Genomic DNA, 26211 nt, shown 5'->3' with positions numbered 1-26211 from the left:
TTCAGAGCTTCCTGTAATTTATCTCTAGTCCTTTCGTTTCCTGTTCATCTGTCAGTTTCCAGCTTTCCTGTTAGGTTTCCTCTTGTCCACTTTGTCTTTTGTTTTACATTTTGTCCCTGTGCAGTTTACAAATCTGTTATTGCAGGTTTCAAACATATGTCCAGTCAGGCTACTGGCGTTCTGGCTTTCCATTTGTGAGATCCGTTCAGGGCTCTCACAAGCGGCCCAAAACGGATCAGTTCAGCCCCAATGCATTCTGAATGGAAAAGGATCCGCTCAGAATGCTTCGGTTTGCCTCCGTTCCTTCTCCATTCCGCTCTGGAGGCGGACACCAAAACGCTGATGAAACTGATCCAAATGGATCCGTTCTGACACACAATGTAAGACACAATCTGGCACAATAGAAAACGGATCCGTCCTCCATTGACTTTCAGTGGTGTTCAAGACGGATCCGTCTTAGCGATGTTAAAGATAATACAAACTGATCCGTTCTGAACGGATGCAGACGGTTGTATTATATGAACGCATCCGTCCGTCCTTGACTGATCCGCACAAAACATGACTGTGAAAGTAGCCTAATTTCTGCTTGTGTAGAGGCTGTTTATGAAGCGGGGGCATCAGGCCTTGCTCTTCATGCTCACATTGGTCACTAATAATCTGCTCCATATATCTGAATGGGGTCACTTCCACACTAAGTACAGATTTCTGGAATGTTTGCAAAACTTTCTGTGATCTGTCCCATGTGAATGCGCCCTAAGGATATGGCCACGTGAGACAGTTTGCAGTGGAAAATATTTATTTTGATTCTTTGTTGAATTGGTGGCAAAGTCTGCATATTTTACATGTGAACGTGCCACAGATTTCACACTATACATTGTAAAGAGTGAGAAAATCTGCAATATAAACTAGTAGACAGTTGATTTTAATTTTTTTTTTTTATTTTTTTTTTTTATACTGATGACCTATCCTCTTGGTGGAGATCCAGCACATGGGACCTCCGTCAAACAGCTGTTTCATAAGGCAGCAGCGCTCGCGGTAGCTTCTCCTAGGCCAGTGACAAGTCACATGACCTAGGTGCAGCTCCACCAATTTAAATGAGCGCTATACCAAGCACAGCCACTATACTATGTACAGACCTGTGCCTGGTGAGCAGAGAGAAGGCTGTGGTGAACACAGGAGCTCTGCTGCTTTCTCAACTAGCTGATAAGTGGAGTCCCAGGTGTCGGCCCCCCACTGATCAGATGCTGATGACCTATCCTGATTATGGGTGATCAGTATAATAATCTCAGAAAAGCCTTTTAACCTCCTCCCGTCACACTAACGCCGAAAGGCGTCAATGCTGCGGCGCTCCCAGGTCACACTAACGCCAATAGGCGTCATCTCGCGAGACGCGAGATTTCCTGTGAACGCGCGCACACAGGCGCGCGCGCTCACAGGAACGGAAGGTAAGCGAGTGGATCTCCAGCCTGCCAGCGGCGATCGCTCGCTGGCAGGCTGGAGATCCGAATTTTTTAACCCCTAACAGGTATATTAGACGCTGTTTTCATAACAGCGTCTAATATACCTCCTACCTGGTCCTCTGGTGGTCCCTTTTGTTAGGATCGACCACCAGAGGACTCAGGTAGGTCAGTACAGTCGCACCAAACACCACACTACACTACACTACACCCCCCCCCCCGTCACTTATTAACCCCTTATAAACCCCTGATCACCCATGATCACCCCATATAAACTCCCTGATCACCCCCCTGTCATTGATCACCGCCCTGTCATTGATCACCCCCCTGTCAGGCTCCGTTCAGACGTCCGTATGATTTTTACGGATACATGGATCGGATCCGCAAAAAGCATACGGACGTCTGAATGGAGCCTTACAGGGGGGTGATCAATGACAGGCGGGTGATCACCCATATACACTCCCTGATCACCCCCTGTCATTGATCACTCCCCTGTAAGGCTCCATTCAGACGTCCGCATGATTTTTACGGATACATGGATCGGATCCGCAAAACACATGCGGACGTCTGAATGGAGCCTTACAGGGGGTGATCAATGACAGGCGGGTGATCACCCATATACACTCCCTGATCACCCCCCTGTCATTGATAACCCCCCTGCAAGGCTCCATTCAGACGTCCGCATGCGTTTTGTGGATCCGATCCATGTATCCATGGATCCGTAAAAAATCATGCGCATGTCTGATTGGAGCCTTACAGGGGGGGTGATCAGTGACAGGGGGGTGATCACCCCGATTACCCTGATCACCCCCTGTCATTGATAACCCCCCTGTAAGGATCCATTCAGACGTTCGCATGCGTTCTGTGGATCCGATCCATGTATCCATGGATCCGTAAAAAATCATGCGGACGTCTGAATGGAGCCTTACAGGGGGGGTGATCAGTGACAGGGGGGTGATTACCCTGATCACCCCCTGTCATTGATAACCCCCCTGTAAGGCTCCATTCAGACGTCCGCATGCGTTTTGTGGATCCGATCCATGTATCCATGGATCCGTAAAAAATCATGCGGATGTCTGAATGGAGCCTTACAGGGGGGGTGATCAGTGACAGGGGGGTGATTACCCTGATCACCCCCTGTCATTGATAACCCCCCTGTAAGGCTCCATTCAGACGTCCGCATGCGTTTTGTGGATCCGATCCATGTATCCATGGATCCGTAAAAAATCATGCGGATGTCTCAATGAAGCCTTACAGGGGGGGTGATCAGTGACAGGGGGGTGATCACCCTGATCATCCCCTGTCATTGATAACCCCCCTGTAAGGCTCCATTCAGACGTCCGCATGCGTTTTGTGGATCCGATACATGTATCCATGGATCCGTAAAAAATCATGCGGATGTCTGAATGGAGCCCTACAGGGGGGGTGATCAGTGACAGGGGGGTGATTACCCTGATCACCCCCTGTCATTGATAACCCCCCTGTAAGGCTCCATTCAGACGTCCGCATGCGTTTTGTGGATCCGATCCATGTATCCATGGATCCGTAAAAAATCATGCGGATGTCTGAATGGAGCCTTACAGGGGGGGTGATCAGTGACAGGGGGGTGATTACCCTGATCACCCCCTGTCATTGATAACCCCCCTGTAAGGCTCCATTCAGACGTCCGCATGCGTTTTGTGGATCCGATCCATGTATCCATGGATCCGTAAAAAATCATGCGGATGTCTCAATGAAGCCTTACAGGGGGGGTGATCAGTGACAGGGGGGTGATCACCCTGATCATCCCCTGTCATTGATAACCCCCCTGTAAGGCTCCATTCAGACGTCCGCATGCGTTTTGTGGATCCGATACATGTATCCATGGATCCGTAAAAAATCATGCGGATGTCTGAATGGAGCCCTACAGGGGGGGTGATCAGTGACAGGGGGGTGATCACCCTGATTACCCTGATCACCCCCTGTCATTGATAACCCCCCTGTAAGGCTCCATTCAGACGTCCGCATGCGTTCTGTGGATCCGATACATGTATCCATGGATCCGTAAAAAATCATGCGGATGTCTGAATGGAGCCTTACAGGGGGGGTGATCAGTGACAGGGGGGTGATTACCCTGATCACCCCCTGTCATTGATAACCCCCCTGTAAGGCTCCATTCAGACGTCCGCATGCGTTCTGTGGATCCGATACATGTATCCATGGATCCGTAAAAAATCATGCGGATGTCTGAATGGAGCCTTACAGGGGGGGGTGATCAGTGACAGGGGGTGATCACCCTGATTACCCTGATCACCCCCTGTCATTGATAACCCCCCTGTAAGGCTCCATTCAGACGTCCGCATGCGTTTTGTGGATCCGATACATGTATCCATGGATCCGTAAAAAATCATGCGGATGTCTGAATGGAGCCTTACAGGGGGGTGATCAGTGACAGGGGGGTGATCAGGGAGTCTATATGGGTGATCACCCCCCCGTCATTGATCACCCCCCCCCCCCCCCCCCCCCTTGGTAAGGCTCCATTCAGACATTTTTTTTGGCACAAGTTAGCGGAAATTTTTTGTTTGTTTTTGTTTTGTTTTTCTTACAAAGTCTCATATTCCACTAACTTGTGTCAAAAAATAAAATCTCACATGGACGCACCATACCCCTCACGGAATCCAAATGCGTAAACATTTTTAGACATTTATATTCCAGACTTCTTCTCACGCTTTAGGGCCCCTAAAAAGCCAGGGCAGTATAAATACCCCACATGTGACCCCATTTTGGAAAGAAGACACCCCAAGGTATTCCGTGAGGGGCATATTGAGTCCATGAAAGATTGAAATTTTTGTCCTAAGTTAGCGGAAAGTGAGACTTTGTGAGAAAAAAACAAAAAAAAATCAATATCCGCTAACTTATGCAAAAAAAAAAAAAAATTCTAGGAACTCGCCATGCCCCTCATTGAATACCTTGGGGTGTCTTCTTTCCAAAGTGGGGTCACATGTGGGGTATTTATACTGCCCTGGCTTTTTAGGGGCCCGAAAGTGTGAGAAGAAGTCTGGGATCCAAATGTCTAAAAATGCCCTCCTAAAAGGAATTTGGGCCCCTTTGCGCATCTAGGCTGCAAAAAAGTGTCACACATGTGGTATCGCCGTACTCAGGAGAAGTTGGGGAATGTGTTTTGGGGTGTCATTTTACATATACCCATGCTGGGTGAGAAAAATATCTTGGTCAAATGCCAACTTTGTATAAAAAAATGGGAAAAGTTGTCTTTTGCCAAGATATTTCTCTCACCCAGCATGGGTATATGTAAAATGACACCCCAAAACACATTCCCCAACTTCTCCTGAGTACGGCGATACCAGATGTGTCACACTTTTTTGCAGCCTAGATGCGCAAAGGGGCCCAAATTCCTTTTAGGAGGGCATTTTTAGACATTTGGATCCCAGACTTCTTCTCACACTTTCGGGCCCCTAAAAAGCCAGGGCAGTATAAATACCCCACATGTGACCCCACTTTGGAAAGAAGACACCCCAAGGTATTCCGTGAGGGGCATGGCGAGTTCCTAGAATTTTTTATTTTTTGTCGCAAGTTAGTGGAATATGAGACTTTGTAAGGAAAAAAGATAAAAAAAAAAAAAAATCATCATTTTCCGCTAACTTGTGACAAAAAATAAAAAATTCTAGGAACTCGCCATGCCCCTCACGGAATACCTTGGGGTGTCTTCTTTCCAAAATGGGGTCACTTGTGGGGTAGTTATACTGCCCTGGCAATTTAGGGGCCCAAATGTGTGAGAAGTACCTTGCAATCAAAATGTGTAAAAAATGGCCTGCAAAATCTGAAAGGTGCACTTTGGAATATGTGCCCCTTTGCCCACCTTGGCAGCAAAAAAGTGTGACACATCTGGTATCGCCGTACTCAGGAGAAGTTGGGGAATGTGTTTTGGGGTGTCTTTTACATATACCCATGCTGGGTGAGAGAAATATCTTGGCAAAAGACAACTTTTCCCATTTTTTTTTATACAAAGTTGGCATTTGACCAAGATATTTTTCTCACCCAGCATGGGTATATGTAAAATGACACCCCAAAACACATTCCCCAACTTCTCCTGAGTACGGCGATACCAGATGTGTCACATTTTTTTGCTGCCAAGGTGGGCAAAGGGGCACATATTCCAAAGTGCACCTTTTGGATTTCACCGGTCATTTTTTACACATTTTGATTGCAAAGTTCTTCTCACACATTTGGGCCCCTAAATTGCCAGGGCAGTATACCTACGCCACAAGTGACCCCATTTTGGAAAGAAGACACCCCAAGGTATTCCGTGAGGGGCATGGCAAGTTTTTAGAATTTTTTATTTTTTGTCGCAAGTTAGTGGAATATGAGACTTTGTAAGAAAAAATAAAATCATCATCATTTTCCGCTAACTTGTGACAAAAAATAAAAAGTTCTATGAACTCACTATGCCCATCAGCGAATACCTTAGGGTGTCTACTTTCCGAAATGGGGTCATTTGTGGGGGTTTTCTACTGTTTGGGCATTGTAGAACCTCAGGAATCATGACAGGTGCTCAGAAAGTCAGAGCTGTTTCAAAAAGCGGAAATTCACATTTTTGTACCATAGTTTGCAAATGCTATAACTTTTACCCAAACCATTTTTTTTTTTGCCCAAACATTTTTTTTTTATCAAAGACATGTAGAACAATAAATTTGGCGAAAAATGTATATATGGATGTCGTTTTTTTTGCAAAATTTTACAGCTGAAAGTGAAAAATGTCATTTTTTTGCAAAAAAATCGTTAAATTTCGATTAATAACAAAAAAAGTAAAAATGTCAGCGGCAATGAAATACCACCAAATGAAAGCTCTATTAGTGAGAAGAAAAGGAGGTAAAATTCATTTGGGTGGTAAGTTGCATGACCGAGCAATAAACCGCTAAAGTTGTGGAGTGCCGTTTTGTAAAAAAGGGCCTGGTCACTAGGGGGGTATAAACCTGTGGTCCTTAAGTGGTTAAAACTCCCTGCATGCCCCGCCCCAGGTCGATTTCTGCTTAGATTACTTGCAGTGGTATTTGTCCGGCCACCTCTTTGCATGTTTGCCGTGCTACGGCCGGATCTACGCCTCTCCCTGTTATAGTGAATGGGGCCAGGCAGACTTCCGGCAGCTCACGGATGTACACTGTAGTTACGGATCCAGCAGACTGTTCCGCCACGCCAGTGTGAAAGTAGCCCAAGTCTACATTCACACGATGGTTGTTAGCTAAATGGTTATTTTTTTATTAATTGATATTTTTCTGAGAAATGCATGTTAAAACGGCCCCTTCAGTTGTATGGGAGCTGTCGCTTAGTGAAAACTGACAAAGTATCAACCATGTGAATAACCCCATAGGTCATCAACATCTGATCGAGTCTGACACCTGGCACCCCCGCTGATCATCTGGAGAGAGGTGACGCTCTGTGCGAGCACCGCTTCCTCTCCATTACACTACACGTCATCTCCCTGAGGATAGGTCATCAATACATACTGCCTGCACATCCCCTTGAAGGTGGGGGGACACTTTAGCCAGCACCTCCACACATACACTATGGAGGAGGGACATTCCAGATACGTCCCTCGAGGAGATTTGTATCTATACGAGGTTTGCTGTATACATATCCAATAAGGACAATGGATCCAGCATCTTGACATCGCTCAAGACCTTTCCGTCTTTACGATACGATACTGAAATTTCCCTCGTGATCAATAGTGTATCACAGCAGCACAACATAGACATGGGTCACAGTAGACAATTGACAGTATAATCCAATACATTACAATACACCATTGGTACAGCAGTAATACAACACTTCACACTTGGGTAGTTGTTATACATTCTCATAGCAGTCGGCACAAACTATTTCCTGTGTCTTTCTTTTTTACACCTTAGTAGGAGAAGACTGTTACTGAAGCTGCTCCTCTGCCTCATAAACGGCCCATATAATGGGTGAGCATTGTTCTTCATAATCGCCATACACTTCTTTCAAATTCTTTCCTCCACTACCTCCTCAGTGTCAAGATAGCAACCAACTACTGAGCTTGCCTTCCTGATGATCTTATTAGCGTCAGCCACCCGCACACTACTTCCCCAGCATATGATTTAAAAAAAGATGGCACTAGGCTCCCCCCCAGAAACTGGTAGAACATTTCTAACGTTTTGCCTCACACATGAAACTACCTTAGTTTCCGTAGGAAGTACACTCTGCTCACCCCTTTTTGTGAACCCTCTACGTATTGCCCCTCCAGTCTAGTTTGCTGCCAGAGTAGACCCCCAAATATTTGTCTCTCTCTTCCTGCTCCACTTCCTGACCCTCAATAGTGACGGGTAAATATTCAATCTTTCTCCTGCTATAAATCGCCACCAACTCCTTAGTTTTCTTTACGTTTAGTTGTGGATAGTTAGCCATTTGCCATGAGGAACAAGTCAGGGTACCATCGTACAAATTACAGGTACAGTTGTTCCTGTTGGCTATTTTAGCTATCTTAATCAGTTCCATGAGTGACAATAACTGCATTCATTCGGGGGAGCTGAAACCCCTTTCTCGTGATCATTGAGGGTCCCAATGGTCCACCCACATGGTTGGACAAGCTCTTATAAAGTAGACATGATTGTAGGATGCAGGCATTACACTAAAAACGCATAGCTTGTGCTGACCGAGTACTTATTACTACTGAGTAAATGGTGTGTGGCTCAGTGCCAGCTAGGACTTTGTTTTCCTTGTTGATCATCTGCCTACCCACAGTAATTAGTCCTCAACCACAGTAAGACTGAACATCTTAAAGGAGACCTACCAGAATTAATTTCTAAAAAGGCCTTCTGTTGTACGCATAATTCTATCCAAATTATTTTTTCTATCGCCATCTCCACTGTCAAGGATTGCTCTCAAGCAGGGTGGTGATGACAGATTCTTGTGCAGACCACAGGATAAAGTTTAAATAAGGTTCAACTTTATTGTGGTACAAACAGCAAAATTAAATAGCCTTTACAGTTCAGGCAAAAACTGCAAAACAAAATCCTGCTAGTCTGAGCACTAACTAATACAGGTCAGTATCTGGCTCACCTACTAAACACAGGTCACACTGAGCATCAGGAGGGCCCTCCAGCCTCCTGGACTGGTCTCCAGACATCACACACCAGACTGAGAGCCTGGTACGTGTTTTATTTCCCCTTGACGATCCCAGATGACTGCAGCTGGAGATCTATCAGGCTAGGGGAAAACACTCCCTGGAATGCGGTGGACTGGGGAGGTCCCGCTACCAAACCTACCTTCCCCAGTCTAATCAAATCCAGCCCATGAATTACTAAAGAAAATAGCTTCAGCAACTGTTTGCTGAAGCCACCACCATCCTGGATCTTGCTTACCTCACCCAGTTGAGGAACCTGGGTGAGATATACACCCCTTCCAGGACGTTACCATATATTCTGTTCACATTACCACACTACCTATGATGAATTAAATTTAATCCATGTATTTGCTGGAAATCTAGAAGTCATCTCTGGTTTAAATGGACACCATCATTTTTAAAATATTAATTTGTTTTCTGGATATCACTTTTTGAAGTTATGTACACTCGTCCTTCCTCTTTGGATCTGTTAGCCCCCATGTAGTGACTCTATTAGATCAGCGCACATTATACTGATAAGTTCAGTGCTCTTCTGTGAACGATTTTATCTAAACCTATCAAGGGAAAAGTAGAACTGTCATACTGTTATCCCAATTCTATGCCTAATGTCATTCTTGCGGATAGCATCTTCCCCTTATAGCAGCCATATACTGACAGTGGATTACTTATCTGTATTAGGAGGTCTTATCATTTGTATTGACTGCTACAGAATGATTTTGTATTTATATTTAATTTTCATTTTGTATTTAACTAAATGAAAAAAAAAAGAAACGGCAAAGTATTCATAAAAAATTGTTTTCTTTGAATATTGTGTAAAAAAAAAATAAATAAACATAAAAAGCCCTATGTGACGTGTCCCTTGTGTACAGAGCACCTGTCATCTCTCCCGATTTCTGTTTCAGTAAATACTTGTATTCTTCTGGTGCGTCTTTTCATATAACTGTGGTGGTGTTCCTTTGCTATTCCTCCTGAAAATGTATAAATAACTTGCAACTTGTCCATTCACCTTATTAATGGGTTATGTCGTGTCCACATGCTGACACTATCTAATCAGCGCTGTCTAGGAGCATATCCCATTGACACAGGAGGTGATAACAGAGTTTCAGATTAATTTGAATATTTCAAGGAGGGATAAGACTTCACCACAACACAGTTGTGTGTGTGTGTGTGTTTGTTTTTGTTTTTTTTTTTCATTTTTTTTTATATCCATAATTATTTCATGAACATTTAAGGTATTCACCAGAACAGACCTGTCATGAGCGCAGACAGGTCCCCTTTAAGGCATACCAGTGCAGGGTACGGCAGTCATGCAGTGTGTATTGTCACTGCTGAAATGAGTTGCCTAGTAAATGACTTTGCAGAGAAGAATCTAAGTATTTTGGCATTGAGCATGCTTGGATAAAATGGGCTGCTTCTCGTACCAGCAAATAATTTGTGGCTTCTGATGAGCCCTGATTATGTAATAACATTAGCACTGCCAAGATGGGCATTAGCTGAGGCTTTCTATTCTGTGCCGTTTCTTCTCCCACACATCCTTAAGACGTCTTACTGTTAAAATCTTTACCTAACATCCATAAGGAATCGGCGGCAGACAGTCTACATGTAAGCATGCTACACATACATTTCTTGCCAATTCACTTGTAACAATAAGGACCTGCTATTCTGTAGGCGATAAAGGATTGACTTTAAGATCTCGGAAATGTTTTAACGTGTTTTTCATAGAAAGCTGAATGTTGGGTTAATTCTGTATCAGCTAGAAAGATTTTGCAATGCAGTCGAACTTGATCCTCTCTCTTGATCTGTTTGATGCCAGTAGATGAGTCTAATGCACTGTTTTAGTGCTGCTTAAAAGTAATCATTTTTAACATCACATGAAAGATGTGATCAGCCCAAAAGCAAGCGTTTGCTAGTTTTTTGATTGACCGGGGAACTGTTGCCATTGATGAGTGATATCCACAGATACACAATATAACATAGCATGTGTGGGATCATATCAGAAAACTAAAGAATAATTAAAGCCACACATAGAAGTACAAAAATACCATCTTTATTAATCAATCTAACAAATAAATAAAATGCAGGGAGTGTTGAAATGTAGAGTAACAAGCAAGTCTCTAAACAATGAGTAGTGGTAATACATTATTTCATAGGTATATAGCCATAGAATGAAAACATATTGTGTCACTGGTCAAACACAGGATATACTGGTCAGATAGGTAACACACAGTAGCAGTACATGGGGTGTACCAGGTGTGAGGGATACCACCCCTCGTGCCCAGACAGACGCCGGATGTCAACTACGTCGCGCTCACGAGAAACAGTATGGTCACTGGTTACCAAAGCGTGACGTTATGCCCTCCTGGAGGAGTGGGTAAGGTCAGCTTGGTACAGTTTTCAGACTCCTCCTGTCCACACGGGTACAGAGAGGCAACAAGCTGAGAGCCTTTTCACTGCCCCAGTGAAACAGCGCGTTCTCAGTAGGGATCGACCGATATTGATTTTTTAGGGCCGATACCGATAATTTGTGAACTTTCAGGCCGATAATTTATACCGATATTCTGGGAATTTTCATTTTTGAAAAAAAATAAAAAATTCCCACAAATCTGCTGTAAATTAATGTTTATTGTTAATGTGTATTTTTTTTTTTTTTGTAAATCTTTATTTTTCATTTTATTTAATATTTTGGTGTTTTTATTTTTTTTGTTTAACTAACTTTTAGCCCCCTTAGGGACTAGAACCCTTGTCCTATTCACCCTGATGGAGCTCTATTAGGGTGAATAGGACCTCACACTGTCCCTGCTGCTCTTTGCTTTGTGCACACAGCAGCATGGAGCTTATCATGGCAGCCAGGGCTTCAATAGCGTCCTGGCTGCCATGGTAACCGATCGGAGCCCCAGCATTACACTGCTGGGGCTCAGATCGGAGGAGCAGGGGAGAGGGAATCCTGTGGGGGGGGGCGCACTGCGACTGGGGTGGGGGGGCCCTATGCGCCACCACTGCTTAATACTGGGGGGGAGGGGGGGCGCACTGCGCCACCAATGCTTAATACTGGGGGGGCTTGGGGGGGGAGGCGCACTGCGCCACCAATGCTTAATACTGGGGGGGCTTGGGGGGGGAGGCGCACTGCGCCACCAATGCTTAATACCTGGGGGGGAGGGGGGGGGCGCACTGCGCCACCAATGTCTGATACTGGGGGGCTAGGGGGGGCGCACTGCGCCACCAATGAAGCTTAATCTCTAATTTATTCATATACAGGAGGCGGGAGCTGGCTGCAGGATCACATAGCCGGCTCCCGACCTCTATGAGCAGTAGCTGCGATCCGCGGCACCTGAGGAGTTAACTACCGCAGATCGCAGCTACAGCTCATAGAGGTCGGGAGCCGGCTATTTGATTCTGCAGCTCCCGCCTCCTGTATATGAATAAATGAGAGATTAAGCTTCATTGGTGGCGCAGTGGCCATAGCTCCTCCCCTCCTCTTGTCCCCTGTCCTTTTATTGGCGGCAGCAGCAGCACAGGGGGAGGAGACACTGCTCCTTCTCCCCTGTGCTGCTGCTGAGGGAACACGGAGAGCGCTGTCAGCAGCGCGATCTGTGTTCCCCATACGCTATCGGAATATCGGCAAAATAAATGCTGATAATCGGTCGATCCCTAGTTCTCAGCCCGGAAAGACTGCTGCCATTTAAATGTTGTTGTTTTTAGGTTGTAATGGGTACTTGGCTGTATTCACATGAAGGGCAGTCATGTCAGGTTGCAGGTCCCTCTAAGCACATGGCATGATGTGACCCTCCTTCAGAGTCGCCCGCTTGCTGGCACAAGCCTTTTAACCTGTAGCTGGCCCCTCCTCTTCCCGCCTCTGTGAAGGGTCCCCCCCCCCTCCCTGCTGATCCTGGCAGCTCAATGACCCACAAAACACTTTAGGGTTCATAACTCCAGACTAGAAGGTCACAGGGAGATGGTTCTGGGACCAACAGACCCACCTGGGTTCCGGCTACAAGTAGTGTCCAAGCATGGTACCGTTATTGGGTTTCTGTGGGGAGATATGTATACCTCCCTTCCCTGGCACTCTACCTCCAACCTATGACCATGGGCATGTTCGTCTTTGCCCCAGGATCGCATAAATATATTTGACTTCTGTCTGGGATGGACGGGCGATTCATAATTTCTTATGAACCGCCGGTTCCGTGATGTCTGGGGGGAAATGATAGATCCAGGCAATGGCTGAAACCCCCTAAAGAGAGGTTTTCCTGTAGGATTAGCTGGCCTCCATACTGGCTGGTTGAGATGTGAATTTGTATGCATGTGGCCTGCTTGAAGCCAGAACCCCTGTGGATTTCACTACCTCTGCTTATCTGACAAGCAGATGGTTGGAGTGAACTTATTTAGCAGGTACACGGACAAAGGTGAATCCGATGAATATTATGGCTGGTATTAAATAATGATCCATATTCCTCACACCAGGTATTAATTTTGGGGTGATGGCAAAAAATTGATAATCAACCCCATAAATTAAACCATATCGTCATCCAAGACTAATCCCCCCCAGCCAACGTATATCTGTATTTCCGATCAGAAAAGATCCTATGTGAAGGACATGGTAAAAGTGGTGGCATGGCAAACACCCAACACGGCCAGCAACCCCTAGACACAAATCCTAAAAGGCAAATTACCAACAATAGCAAATACCAACCAGTTTTGGGGAGAGCCAAAAGCCCAACGTATGCCCCCCCCCCCCCGGAAGAAGTGCATTTTGTGAAACGTACATACTTTTTCCAGATCCAGAGCAGTGCCCAGAACTGAACTGCATATTCCAGATGAGGCCGCACCAACGCTTTGTAAAGTGGTAATATTGCATCCCTGCCCTGCGAGTCCATTGTTTAATACATGACAATATCCTGGTGGCCTTAGTAGCTGCTGATTCACATTGTATGCTGTTATTTAGTGTATGATCTACAAGTACACCCAAATTCTTCTCTAGAAATACCAGTGTGTTAAATGATGGTAAGAAAAGCATGCGTCTTGTGCACCAGTGCTTATTGGTTTATTACCGCAGCAGTCATTTGAGAGGATCTAGTTGGTCAGGCTCAGTCTGACCATCGGTGGTAGTCGAAAAAACACTAGGGGGCGCCATATTAAATATAGAACTGTAATATCTAGACACAGGAGCATTTAAAAAATAAATAAAATTACAGCTGAAAAATTATGTTTTGCATGATCTAACATTGTAAATTAGCATTCCTATGTGGGCCAACCTCTTCAGTGGCAATTTACATGGTACAATAGTGAGTGAACGATGAAAGATTAGGAAGTTGTCAGGATTGCAGGATTTCTGCTTGTAGCTATGAGTGATGTCACATCCTACGTGATAAACGTCCTGACTGTTACTGCCTACACTTGGATTTGATCATTATTTTCATTTTGCAAATAATTGCTTTGTATCAATAGGTCAATTTAATATTTAGCAGGGTCTCTCCAGCCAAAAACTTAACCGTACTCATCAGTCCTTGTGTATTAGGTTAGAAGAACATGGCTGCTGTCTTCCAGAACTCGTTCCACTCTTGTCCATAGGCTACGTCTGATAGTGCAGCTCAGCTCCATTCACCTAAATGCCACTCTCAGGCATGGACAAATGTGGCTCTGTGTCTGCATGTTTTAATCTCAGATACAACCCATTCATTTCACTGGGTGTACCCACAAATCTTATAAGATTTAAAAATTTGGTCTTCGTGGAAATGGTAAATCATTTACAGGTGTCTGATATAGTCAACTTCTGAAACTGACCTGACCTACACGTAATCATTTGTAACAAAGATGTATTGTCTCACCAGTAAAACCTATTACGGGGCGAAGAGACACAATCTGGGTAATGTGTAGTCTTCAGTGGTCCATTCACTTGTTTTTCCTGAATATCCAGATTCCATATAGTTGTAGAAGAACCTGTTTCAGAAGACAGACTGACAATACAGATACCAGCACATGACAGTTGTAGCTGACTGGTGACTTGTCGACCTTTTCACACTTATTTAGTTATCTTTTTAACACTTCCGCCATTATTTCATTTGTGTAGACCTGTAAAACACTGTTTAACTGAGCTGTAGCATTTTTTTTTCTCTTTTTGCATTTTAGTTCATGATTTTGTGCAGTATATTGCTGTTTTATGCTTTGAGCACTTCATTTTAACATTGCCTTTTACATTTTTGTATATTGGTAGAGCTCAACCCCAAGTAAGCAGGCCATATCTTATTTTGATGCACACACCACCTCTGCTCTTTACTCTACTCTGCCAGGTAGCCATACGCATCACACCTCCGGCTTGCAATCCTTTAGCAGACACTGTAGATGCCTCCATCAATAAGACACTTAGGCCGCATTCACACAACCCTTTTTTCGGTCCATATCTCATCTACATTTTTTTTGCACCACGTGCTGTCCACATCCATATGTCCGTTCCATAACCCTGCAAATAAGAAAACATGTCCTATTCTTCTCAGCCTTATGGACAAGGATAGTCATTGTTAGACTATTTTCCTGCTCTCATATGACATATGACAATATGGGACAATAGCCCCACGGGCAGCCCGATGCGCACAGCATTATAGTAGCCTATGATTCTGTGCACTTTTGTGCACACAATGTATGCCGCTCAGGGGCATGCATATGGTCCGCTCATGGACTGTATGTCTGGGAGGGCTTACGGTCATGTACATGAGCCCTTAAGGGGAACCTCTCCTATTTAACATGGTATTTGAGCTGCAAGCAGTATTTATTAGAGCAGGAGGAGCTGAGCAGATTGATATATAGTTTTATGGGAAAAAGGTTCAACATAACTTGCAGCGCTCCAGACTAACAAAAATATCAAAGAGCCATTGGAACTTTTTAGTTGCCAAATTTAAAATACATATAATTAAGGTATAATTTTTAAAAAAGATGTCTTACCTAGGGTTTTCACAATGCCAAAATTTTTTAGATTTTGATGCCATAAAAAAGTATTGCGATACTTGATGATAAAAAAAAAACACCAAAAAAGCTGCGTGCATTACGCATTTTATGGAACATCTGGACAACAGGCCTATCCTATTTTTGGGGAGGACAAGGTGACAAAAAAAATGGCAAATATTAAATATTTTAATAGTTCACACTTTTTCGGGCGTGGCGATATGTAATATGTTTATTTTTTTATTTATATATTTTGTGTGTAAAATTGGGAAAGGGGGTGATTTAAACTTTTTAGTAATTAACATTTTTTTTATACTTTTTTTTTTTTTTTTTTTTTGCTTTGGGTACTTTCACACTAGCGGCTGTTCACCCTGTTGGATCTGGACTGCCGCTCCGTCCCCATTAACTACGGTAAAGTCAATGGGGACGGAGCAGGAAGTCTGGCGGCATGGCGAAATAGTGGAAGGACGGATCCGACAGGGTAAACAGCCTGTCGGATCCGTCCTGCCGCTAGTGTGAAGGTAGCCTTACTATTAACCCCCTTAGGGGCAAGAACCTGTGATCTTTTAATCCCTTGTCCTATTCATCCTAATAGAGCTCTATTAGGGTGAATAGGATCTCTCACTCTCCCTGCTGCCCTGGGCATAGTGCACACAGCAGCAGGGAGATTACCATGGCAGCCAGGGCATTCTGGGCTTTGAAGTCTGGCTGTTCTATCGGTGACTGACTGCTATGAATGAGCTGGAATTTAAATTGCCATCAGTGGTAATCGAAAGAACACTGCTAAGGAGGTTCATCCGTGTGCAGGGAGTAGTCATGGCGGTGCGAGGACCAGGGGCCTGGCACATGGGGGGATGTTTCAGAAATCGGGTAACCCCTTTAATTTCCATATGTGGGCCAACCCCTTCAGTGGTCATTTACATGGAGCAATAGTGAGTGAAGCTGAAAAACCAGGAGATTGTGAGGATTGCAGGATGTTTGCTTCTAGCTATGAGCGATGTCACATACTACGTGATAAAATGCATGTTTTGTCTAGGCACTTGAGTACAGCGGCAGTTGTTGTTATGCGAGACTTTATTTTGAAGCTTGGGTTTAACACTATGCACTGCAAAGGGTGAAATCTACGGTGGAAATTTACTGTGTAATTTGATATACTCCAGATTTAAAATTCGCACTGCAGGTCTATTTATGCTGCAGATTTTATTATTTCATTTTTTTACACAACACATGGTTCAGCTGCTCTACAATACTACGGATTTTCAGGTCGCAATTTCACACCAGAAAATCTACAGCGTATGTCACATGTGGTGCATACTACGTCAGAAATCGGTACAGCTGCTGTCGCAGTTGTTCACTTTGGTTATATGTAGCTAACTGCGAGTGCACACCCGCTGCGGCTTCAAGTAGTGGCTCTCTGATCACCGTGCCAACAAGGGACGGGTCTTCTTGGTGCAGTCATGACTTTAAACCCTTGCTATGGGAGGCAGACACCATGTGGCCTACACCAGAATTTTGGTGTGGTGTTCGGGCCAAAATTCCGACTGCAAATTCTGCTTTGTGAACAAACCCTTAGTCTTTTTAGCATTTGGTACTGTTGGCTAAAAGATAGAAAAAGAAAATGTAAATTATCCTGTAGGTGCCTTTCCCTTCACAAATTTTGTGTATAGATTTCTATATGTAATATAATGTAAAAAATAATAATCTTTGCATTAGCTAAAAGAGTCTGAATTGCACCATTGGCTAAAATATAAGTATTCTTTCTGATGCTGCTTTCTGAGAGGGACCATAGCACAGTCTTACACAATGCAGATGTAATATGTAATTAAAAAGAACAGTTTTTTCGTTTAATTCCAATTTTTGTTTTGGCTTATGTGATTTTAATATGAAGACGTATTCCAGTCTTCACACTGGCTATTCGAGCAGACACAGTAGCCTGGTACTTTGTTTATGCAGCTCACCTGTCGGCTTTGTTCTGTAGACTGGGGCAATTTGAGCAAAGTCGAGACAAATTATTGCTAAAAAGTGTCTTGTAGTCCACAGTGTTTTCCAGTAGTGCCAGACCTCCCTGACTGTTTCCATAAAGGGGTTGGCTCGTTTGCAATATTTTTAGTTTACTCACTGGTTTTCATGTTGTCTCTTTGCTACTAGTTTAGGCCCAGGTACCTGCTCCTGTAAACAGTGCCTGTGCACCATTTCTTGAGCACTGACCCCGTAACATAGCAAATGGCTGTATAGGTTCCCCAATGTTACCGCCACCGCATGCTCCCATCCTGCAGCTGCGCTCTAAGGATGGGACACTGGAGGCAAGAATGGTTTGTACTGCGCAGATGTTGAATGCGCAGTTGGAAACGGGATGGTAGTGTCTGTAAAAATATTGCCATCTTTACTCTGGCCAATCTAATTGACTGACTGACCCTTCTGTTTTGTGCAGATTCTTTCTCAGCTGTCATTTATTATCATTGCTGAGAGGATTATAACAATGGATAACACAGGGTCACACCATTCCCAATAGGTGATGGTCACAGCTCACTTGCTCCCCCTCCATGCCCTATGACCTCTGCTATGGTCTTCCTCGGAACAGGTCACAGAACACTCTCTCATAGAAGCCAGCTATTTATTCATCTGTCCTGTGTGGCTGCTGTAAAGCATATCTAAAGCAGATGGCTGTCCTCAAAATACTCTACAGAAAAGAGAATTAAAAAAAATCTACAATCAGAAAATAGGTTAGAGCTACAAAACTGGTGACAGCAAAACAAATCTATTGAGCTGTAACAATAATATACTAGAAATGGACCAATAGGTCAAAAGAGTGTCACCAGGGATAGATATTCCCAAGGGAGTCTCTCACACTACGTGGGAAAGGTAGCAGTCAGGGAGAAGAGAGTCCACCACTATCCCTTTAAGTACAAGTGATGAAGAGAAGTCACCTGCTAAATGGAGAAAATAAACATCACAAACCCACAAGGGAAAATACGTCATGGAAAAATGGGAGTTATGCCAGACTCCAACAGGAAGTCCTCAGGTTAAGGGTGCTGATTGTGAGTTCCGCAGCGGGCCAGTTGGACGTCGTCCTCGTGATGGCCGGGAGGGCGGTCCAGGATCCCTACTCCGTGAAGCCTGAGGTGGTGGTAAACGCTGTAGAGACGGAGAAGCAGGTGGAAGTATCAAAGGACATGGGCCCAGCTCCACTGTGGGCAGGTCAAGGATTTGGAGGAAACATAGGAAATCAGCTACACACTGTAGAGTAGCGGCATGTCCCTTATGACCAGAAATTAGAGCAAAGGGGGAATCCTCTACCCTGGAGAAGGTTCAGGAGAAGCCTCAGAGCACCCCGCTGGGCAAGAGTATAGCTTGATAAGTCCTGTAGTAACATAATGGGAGTCCCTTCAAAGGACAGAAGATTGCTGGCAGGCTTTATTCAGAATTTGCTCTTTGGCGTAGAAATGGATCTGGCAGATCACGTCTCTCGGTCCGGAACCGTTGGGGGTTGGAGGCTGTAGCGCTCTGTGTACCCTGTCAATCTCTATATGGGGATGCTCCAGAATACCATTGAATATTCCTACAATAGTGGGCAGTAGAGACTGATTCCGGGAGGCCCCTTATACGGAGATTGTTGCGATGTCTGCCATTTTCCACATCGTCCAAGTGGGATTGAAGGGCATAGATATGAGCCTCCTTAGATTGAGCCACAGTTTGTAGGGCCTTAACATCTGCCACTAGTGCCGTATGGTCCTGTGTGATAGTCCACACTTTTAGTGAGGATGGATAGGTCTGTGCGGAGAGAATTCCTGCTTACATTTTTGCTAAATATTAGCCACAAAACTGGATCTTCTTTCGAGTGTAAAGGGTAAATAAGAGCATGTAAATCCGCCATAGTATAGAGTCCTCGTCATTCGCGGACTGCGCAAGACCAGTGACTGGTTGGCATTTCAGAAGAGGAAGTGGAGACTGAAAGGAGTGGGACCCTCGGGCCAGACAAGGGGACAGTTACATGTCCAGGTGCCAGTGGATGAGATCTGTCCCATGATGACCCAATGGGGGGAGGCCCCCAGGGAAGGACCATATTAGGAAGGTGGAGAGAGGGGGCCCCTTTCCCATGTCACAGGAAGATTGGTGTCACTGATGAGGTCTGGGTTTTGCTGCAGCTGGGTGGTATTGATCCCTGTGCGTGGATCTCCCCGCAGGACCAGGGACTCGTACTGTGGGGCTTGTAATTCTGAGGGAGTAGAGCCCAGTGAAGTATGGAGGGTTCCCTGTGGCCAGAAGGGGCTGACAGTGGGCCTCAGGGTGAAGTCTGGGCTGCTATGGGGAGTAACGGAGAGCAAAGCGGCTGAAGTGGATTCTGAAAGGGAGGACACTTGCTGTAGTCCAGGTGATCACGTGCGGCCTGCATCTGAGACGGGAGCGTCTGTATGGGCCAGTGAGTCAGAGGCCACAGCTATATAAATCGCCTGCAGCAGCATGTGCAGTGGTCCACTTTGCTGGCGGTGACCCACGACTCCCAAAGGGACCGGTGTCAGCGGCTAAGTACCTGGCAGTGTAGGAGCAGAGAGGGGACGGATTGGGAGCGCGTCCCCTCAGCTGTAGGTGTGAGGCCTCTAACTGAGGAGGAGGAGATGCAGTGCGCCTTGTGGTGGAAGCGCTACCGCCATTTTGGGAGCTGTGCGCCAGACAGGGTGTCATCTGTTGGGACGGATTGCCTGGTGAAATAAGAGTCCAGGGGAGCAGGTTTTTTTTTTTTTTTTGTGGCTGTTTTCTCCATGATCAGCAGCTGGTAGGCACTTGAGAATATCAGGGATGCAGTGGGGCTCACACAGAGCACGTCCTCGCTCCTCCATGGCTGGCCATGCACCCAGTCAGAAAATAAAAACCGTATAGGGCAGGCATTCTCAACCTGCGGCCCTCCAGCTGTTGCAAAACTACAACTCCCAGCATGCTTGAACAGCCTACAGCAGGGCATTGTGTGAGTTGTAGTTTTAAAACAGCTGGAAGGCCGCAGGTTGAGCATGCCTGGTATAGGGTATTAGTAATTTTGGCATCCCAGCCTTTTTTGACCCGTATGGAAGCAGAGACTATTGGGTTTTAATTCGGTGTTATCTAGTGAGCCCTATCTGGATGCGTGTGAAGCCATACAGTACAGTTTATTTCTGTGATATCACAGGCCTCTCCTAAATGTAAGGCTATGGTCTTGTGTTAGGACTGTATTACATACAGCATTCCTGCATACTAGATCCATTACATACAGCGTGCTTAAAAATCTTGATTGCTTGTTCGTTGGGTAATCGGTGGCACTTCTACACAGGTAAACGATAATGTGGCCGACCATTGGCCAGTTTAATACAGCCCTTAGCGCTTTGTGGACTGCTGAATGAATTCCACATAGACTGCAGCAGGGCTTTCATTTATAGGGTCATCATAAGTTTTGTCTTCAGTCCTGTATGAAGTGCCTTGAAGGCTGATTTTTGTAGGAGGAAGGAAGTGCCCCTTCTCTCAACAGATTCTCCTCCTCTGACCTTGCAAAGCGTTCCTGTGTGTTCATGCTGTTTATGCTTTAAAACTGCCCACATGGCAGTTTGTTATATCTGGGAGCGTCCGTGTTTGACAGATAAGGTATTAAGCAGCGTGGAAACAGTGATGTCATAATCAGGTTAGGAAAGCTTACAAGCAGTATTTAAATCCTTACTAAATTGACTTTCTCCCATGTAGAACAGACCAGACCTCTTATACAATAAGCGCTATCTTGTTTTCTCATTCATATTACAGTCTATATGAAGGGAATACTACTAGGATTGTCCGTGCTGCCGGTACTGCGTAATGCGGGTGTAAATGTGCTGTGTGACTACAGGCATAGACTGTGGGTATGTTCCCATAGGGCTGAGACACTGTGGACATTTCACCATAGAATTCCAGAGTTTACAGTAGCAGCAAAGCGGTTAACCTATGTATGATATGTATTGATATGGATATGCAACATGTCAATTGTGAAATCCACTACAAACCGACATGTATCTCTCGCACATTTTACCACTATGAAATATGTTCTCTGGAAATGTATACACTTAGGGAGTATACCAAGATTGTCATATACAGTATCTCATAAAAGTGAGTACACCCCTCACTTAATTGTAAATATTTTATTATAACAACACTGAAGATACAATGTAAAGTAGTCAGTGTACAGCTTGTGTAACAGTGGTGCGCCCTCAACAACTCAACACACAGCCATTAATGTCTAAACTGCGGGCATTCTTCTGGCAAAATAGCTTCTTGCTATAGAACAAGTTAACCTGTAGCCACTTCCAGTGTTGGTCATCCATCTTCTGGCCTGAAAGCGTGTTTTCCTTCACTACAGTGTAAAGTTCTCATCAGTTCATATGGGTTTTATCTATGTCACAGGTGCCATTTCGCTAGGCTGCGTTAAGGAATTTTCGGACCCCATACAACTGAAGTTTGGGTCTTTTCAGCAGGGCAGCTGCGACCAGTGGTCTCTCTTAAACCCACAAAGAGCAGTGGTCTTCAGAAACTTGATCTCCAAGCTTTTGGCTTGAGATGTGGGGTAGAGTGCGACCATATCATTGGCTGTAATTAAAAAAGTACTCGGATTGTTCAATTCCTCAGTTATTCCAACACATTTCTGTCACTTGTGCATATTTGAAATGTTCTCTTAATCATATGTGCTGTACCTGGTGCTTGTGAGAATGTGCAGTCAGTGGGAGTCCTCTCATGCTGAAATACTAAATAATCCCGAGCGTTCCACAATTAGTTTTCCCCTGTTTGTCAGCCTGGTTTGTAATGTGATGTTTTGTGAATTTAAATCGTTCCCCTTTTGCTGGTAACTTATTTTTAATGGTTTTCTCTAATAATAGTAACAAAAGGGAACTACAGGGACCATGTTAGCACCTTTGTGTGGCTAAATAGGAACTTGACAAAGAGTGCTAAATCAGTATCCGCCCCCCCTACAGATGCCCCGCTGACCAGCATAAAACAAGTAACTGTCACATGGCGGGTTTCCATTTTTTTTACTGGCGCGGTTAAGCAGCCCACAGCTTCTGCTGGACACAATTATAATTAGCAAACGTGCCCTTTTTTAATTGCCTTATTGCCTTCAGCAATGATAGAAGAGGGGACTTGATCAGAAAATGTCAGCCTTTGTAAGGTTTCTAGTAACGTATTGTAAAGCATGTACAGTTTTTTTGTTTTGTTTCCCCGCCTCCCCCTGATGAAGTGAATATACTTTAAAGGAAATTTGTCAACAATATTTTATTAATTTTTTCTGCCAGTTAAAACCAGATAGCGGCACATATCTCCCCCCCCATTCTGGTTTTATTTTCTGATTTGCAGATTTAGTCTAACTGCTGAACATGATTATGGGGGTGCCATCTTGCCTGAACTGCTGTTAACAGCATTTACAAAGCATTAAGAAAATAGCTTTATGGCAGCCCCATGGTCCATAGACACAATGGACAGGAAGGGACACTATTGACTTACATGTGAGCGTTTTATAGGCATGCTGTGTGCCCTGTGCAGAGGTCATTATACAAGGGAAGAATAGAGAAGCTTCGACAATTGCCTATTGTGAATGGAGGATCCTTATCTATACAGAGTTGATATTGTTACAGGCAGGATTACAATGACAGATAAGCAGGTAACTGCAGTAAAGTGTTCTCTATAGACTAAGAAGTGATGCCTATTAGCCTTAGTAGCCAGTGCAAAAACTGCAGTATTGTTTAAACCTAGATATTGACATGGAAAATAAAAATGATTTGAAACCAAACGTGATTTAAACATTTAGGTCAATTTCTGATGACACCTTTGCTTTAAAGTAGGGATCGACCGATTATCGGATTTACCGATATTATCGGCCGATATTCAGGATTTTGAACACTATCGGTATCGGCATCTATTTTGCCGATATTCCGATAGTGTATGGGGAACACAGATCGCGCTGCTGACAGCGCTCTCCGTGTTCCCCTTAGCAGCACAGGGGAGAAGGAAGCAGTGTCTCCTCCCCCTGTGCTGCTGCCGCTGCCGCCAATGAGAGGACAGGGGACAGGAGGAGGGGAGGAGCTATGGCCACTGCTCCACCAATGAAGATTAATCTATCATTCATTCATATACAGGAGGCGGGAGCTGCAGGATCACATAGCCGGCTCCCGACCTCTATGAGCAGGTAGCTGCGATCCGCGGTAGTTAACTCCTCAGGTGCCGCGGATCGCAGCTACCGCTCATAGAGGTCGGGAGCCGGCTATGTGATCCTGCAGCTCCCGCCTCCTGTATATGAATAAATGTGAGATTTAGCTTCATTGGTGGCGCAGTGCGCCCCCCCCCCAAGCCCCCCAGTATCAGACATTGGTGGCGCAGTGCGCCCCCCCCCCCCCAGTATTAAACATTGGTGGCGCAGTGCGCCTCCCCCCCAAGCCCCCCCAGTATTAAGCATTGGTGGCGCAGTGCGCCCCCCCTCCCCCCCAGTATTAAGCAGTGGTGGCGCATAGGGCCCCCCCTACCCCAGTCGCAGTGCGCCCCTCCACAGGATCCCCTCCTCCTCTGCTCCTCCGATCGGAGCCCCAGCAGTGTAATGCTGGGGCTCCGATCGGTTACCATGGCAGCCAGGACGCTATTGAAGCCCTGGCTGCCATGATAAGCTCCATGCTGCTGTGTGCACAAAGCACACAGCAGCAGGGACAGTGTGAGCTCCTATTCACCCTGATAGAGATCTATCAGGGTGAATAGGACAAGGGTTCTAGTCCCTAAGGGGGCTAAAAGTTAGTTTAAAAAAAAAATAATAAAAACACCAAAATATTAAATATAAATGAAAAAGAAAGGTTTACAAAAAAAAAAAAAAAAACACATTAACAATAAACATTAATTTTCAGCAGATTTGTGGGATTTTTTTTTTTTTTTTTTCAAAAATGAAAATTCCCAGAATATCTGTATAAATTATCGGCTATCGGCCTGAAAGTTCACAAATTATCGGTATCGGCCCTAAAAAATCAATATCGTTCGATCCCTACTTTAAAGTACCTAAATTGTCCTCTTCTGTCAGTTGGGTTAAATGCCACATAGCTGAGAAGATCTCCTGTTGTATACATTAAAGGGGTTGTGTGTGATTTTTCATTTTGATGGCCTGTATCTCATACAACCATGTGATTGAAGCCTAACCTAGTGGAACTTCTTACAGCTTAACAGAAGAGAGAGTAGGTTTTTATCAATGAATTGAAAGAAAAGCTGGTTAGGCTCACCTTTTGGTGATGTGCAAACATAGGCACAACGCTAGTGTAGGCGTATATTTGGATGATGGTCGGTGCTGCCAGTATCGTTCACTCCTCACTGGAGGATTGGCAACTCCACAAGAGTAGTGATATGAGAAACAATAAATGGGTGTGGAGAAAATGGGGTCCACGGTTTTGGATACCTGCTGGCGCACGAACACTAACTCAAGCAGTTGAAGATGATTCCTTCGTTGTCATCTATATCTAAATAAAAAATATTTTTCAACTACTTGAGGTCGTGTTATTGCGCCAGGAGGTATCAAACTGTGGACCCCATTTTCTCCACACCCATTTATTGTCTCGCATATCCAGTACCGGAACTGGATATCTTCTCAGGGCTAATGGACCAAACACACTAAACATCTTAGTTGCACAGGTATAACACTCCAAACAGAAAAAAAATTATTGTGCTCTTAAAGGGCAAATTGGTGAAATTTTAACTTGATTAATCACTTAGCCCCAGATAGGATAGAGGGATTTTTTTGAATAATCATTGGATTCAAGTATAGCTTGCAAGATAGGATATCTAGGAGCATGTTTCAATAAATTGTATTCACAGAACACTAGTTAAACAGGTCTTTCATATGCTGTATGTTTAGGTACGTTTTAAAAGCTTATGTATACCTTTTGTGATGTATATTTCACTGCTATATCGTAAACCTTTAAAAAACTTTGTAAAAAACACTAGGCTATTTTGAGATTACTTGCATACAGTTGATGTGAGCTCAATGGTTGGACTACAAACAACTCATCTGCGTAGTCTGATTACATAGTCATCTGTTACGCCCCCACTTTTAAGTAAGTAACTAATGAAGAATGGAAGCGGTTGATATTTTTGTGAAAAGTTAGTAAACTTTTGAATATTCTCTAGAATGTTACAATTCTGGTACAGAGATGTTATGTAGTTAATATAGGATTGGATGAGCGCCAACATTAGGCTTACCACAGGGGTGGCCGACCCGCATCTCTTTGCCGCTTCAATTGTGGGTCTAGCGGTGGAGCTGGGAAGCGGCTGCGCAGCCTCATAGAGAACATGGCACGCGCCGCTCTCTGCGTGCACCATGTTCTCTTCACTAGAACAGTGGAGATATTCATAATATAATCACAAAATGCTGCTTTTCCGATAATGAGAATACAACTAATCCTTCAGTCTATAACTACTGTACCTTTTTTGATCTCTGCCAAAAGCCATTGAAAATTTGTACAACATATGTCTGATACTGGTTTTGTGCCCAGTGATGTTGGGGAATAGCTAGCTGGAATCATATGTGCGACGGGATAACACATGGGGTAGACCTGTCATGTTGTAGTAAGCGGGCATGTTTGGCACATTTGGAGGAATAAGCATACTTTATGCCATTTCTTGGTTTGAGGTACGTTTACAAATGTTGCATATTTTTAGTGTTTATTTATT

At 44.5% G+C, this 26211-nt stretch overlaps 1 protein-coding gene across 1 annotated transcript in view; it reads left to right on the top strand.

The window, feature by feature from the left end:
- Window positions 1-26211, top strand: part of MAN1A1 (mannosidase alpha class 1A member 1) — a 185764-nt gene that overhangs the window by 28966 nt on the left and 130587 nt on the right. The window lies entirely within an intron of this gene.

Source organism: Bufo gargarizans, chromosome 4 (genome assembly GCF_014858855.1).
Source record: "Bufo gargarizans isolate SCDJY-AF-19 chromosome 4, ASM1485885v1, whole genome shotgun sequence".
NCBI lineage: Eukaryota > Metazoa > Chordata > Amphibia > Anura > Bufonidae > Bufo > Bufo gargarizans.
The sequence above is the reverse complement of the archived record's forward strand: the minus strand, read 5'-3'. Positions and strand labels throughout refer to the sequence as shown.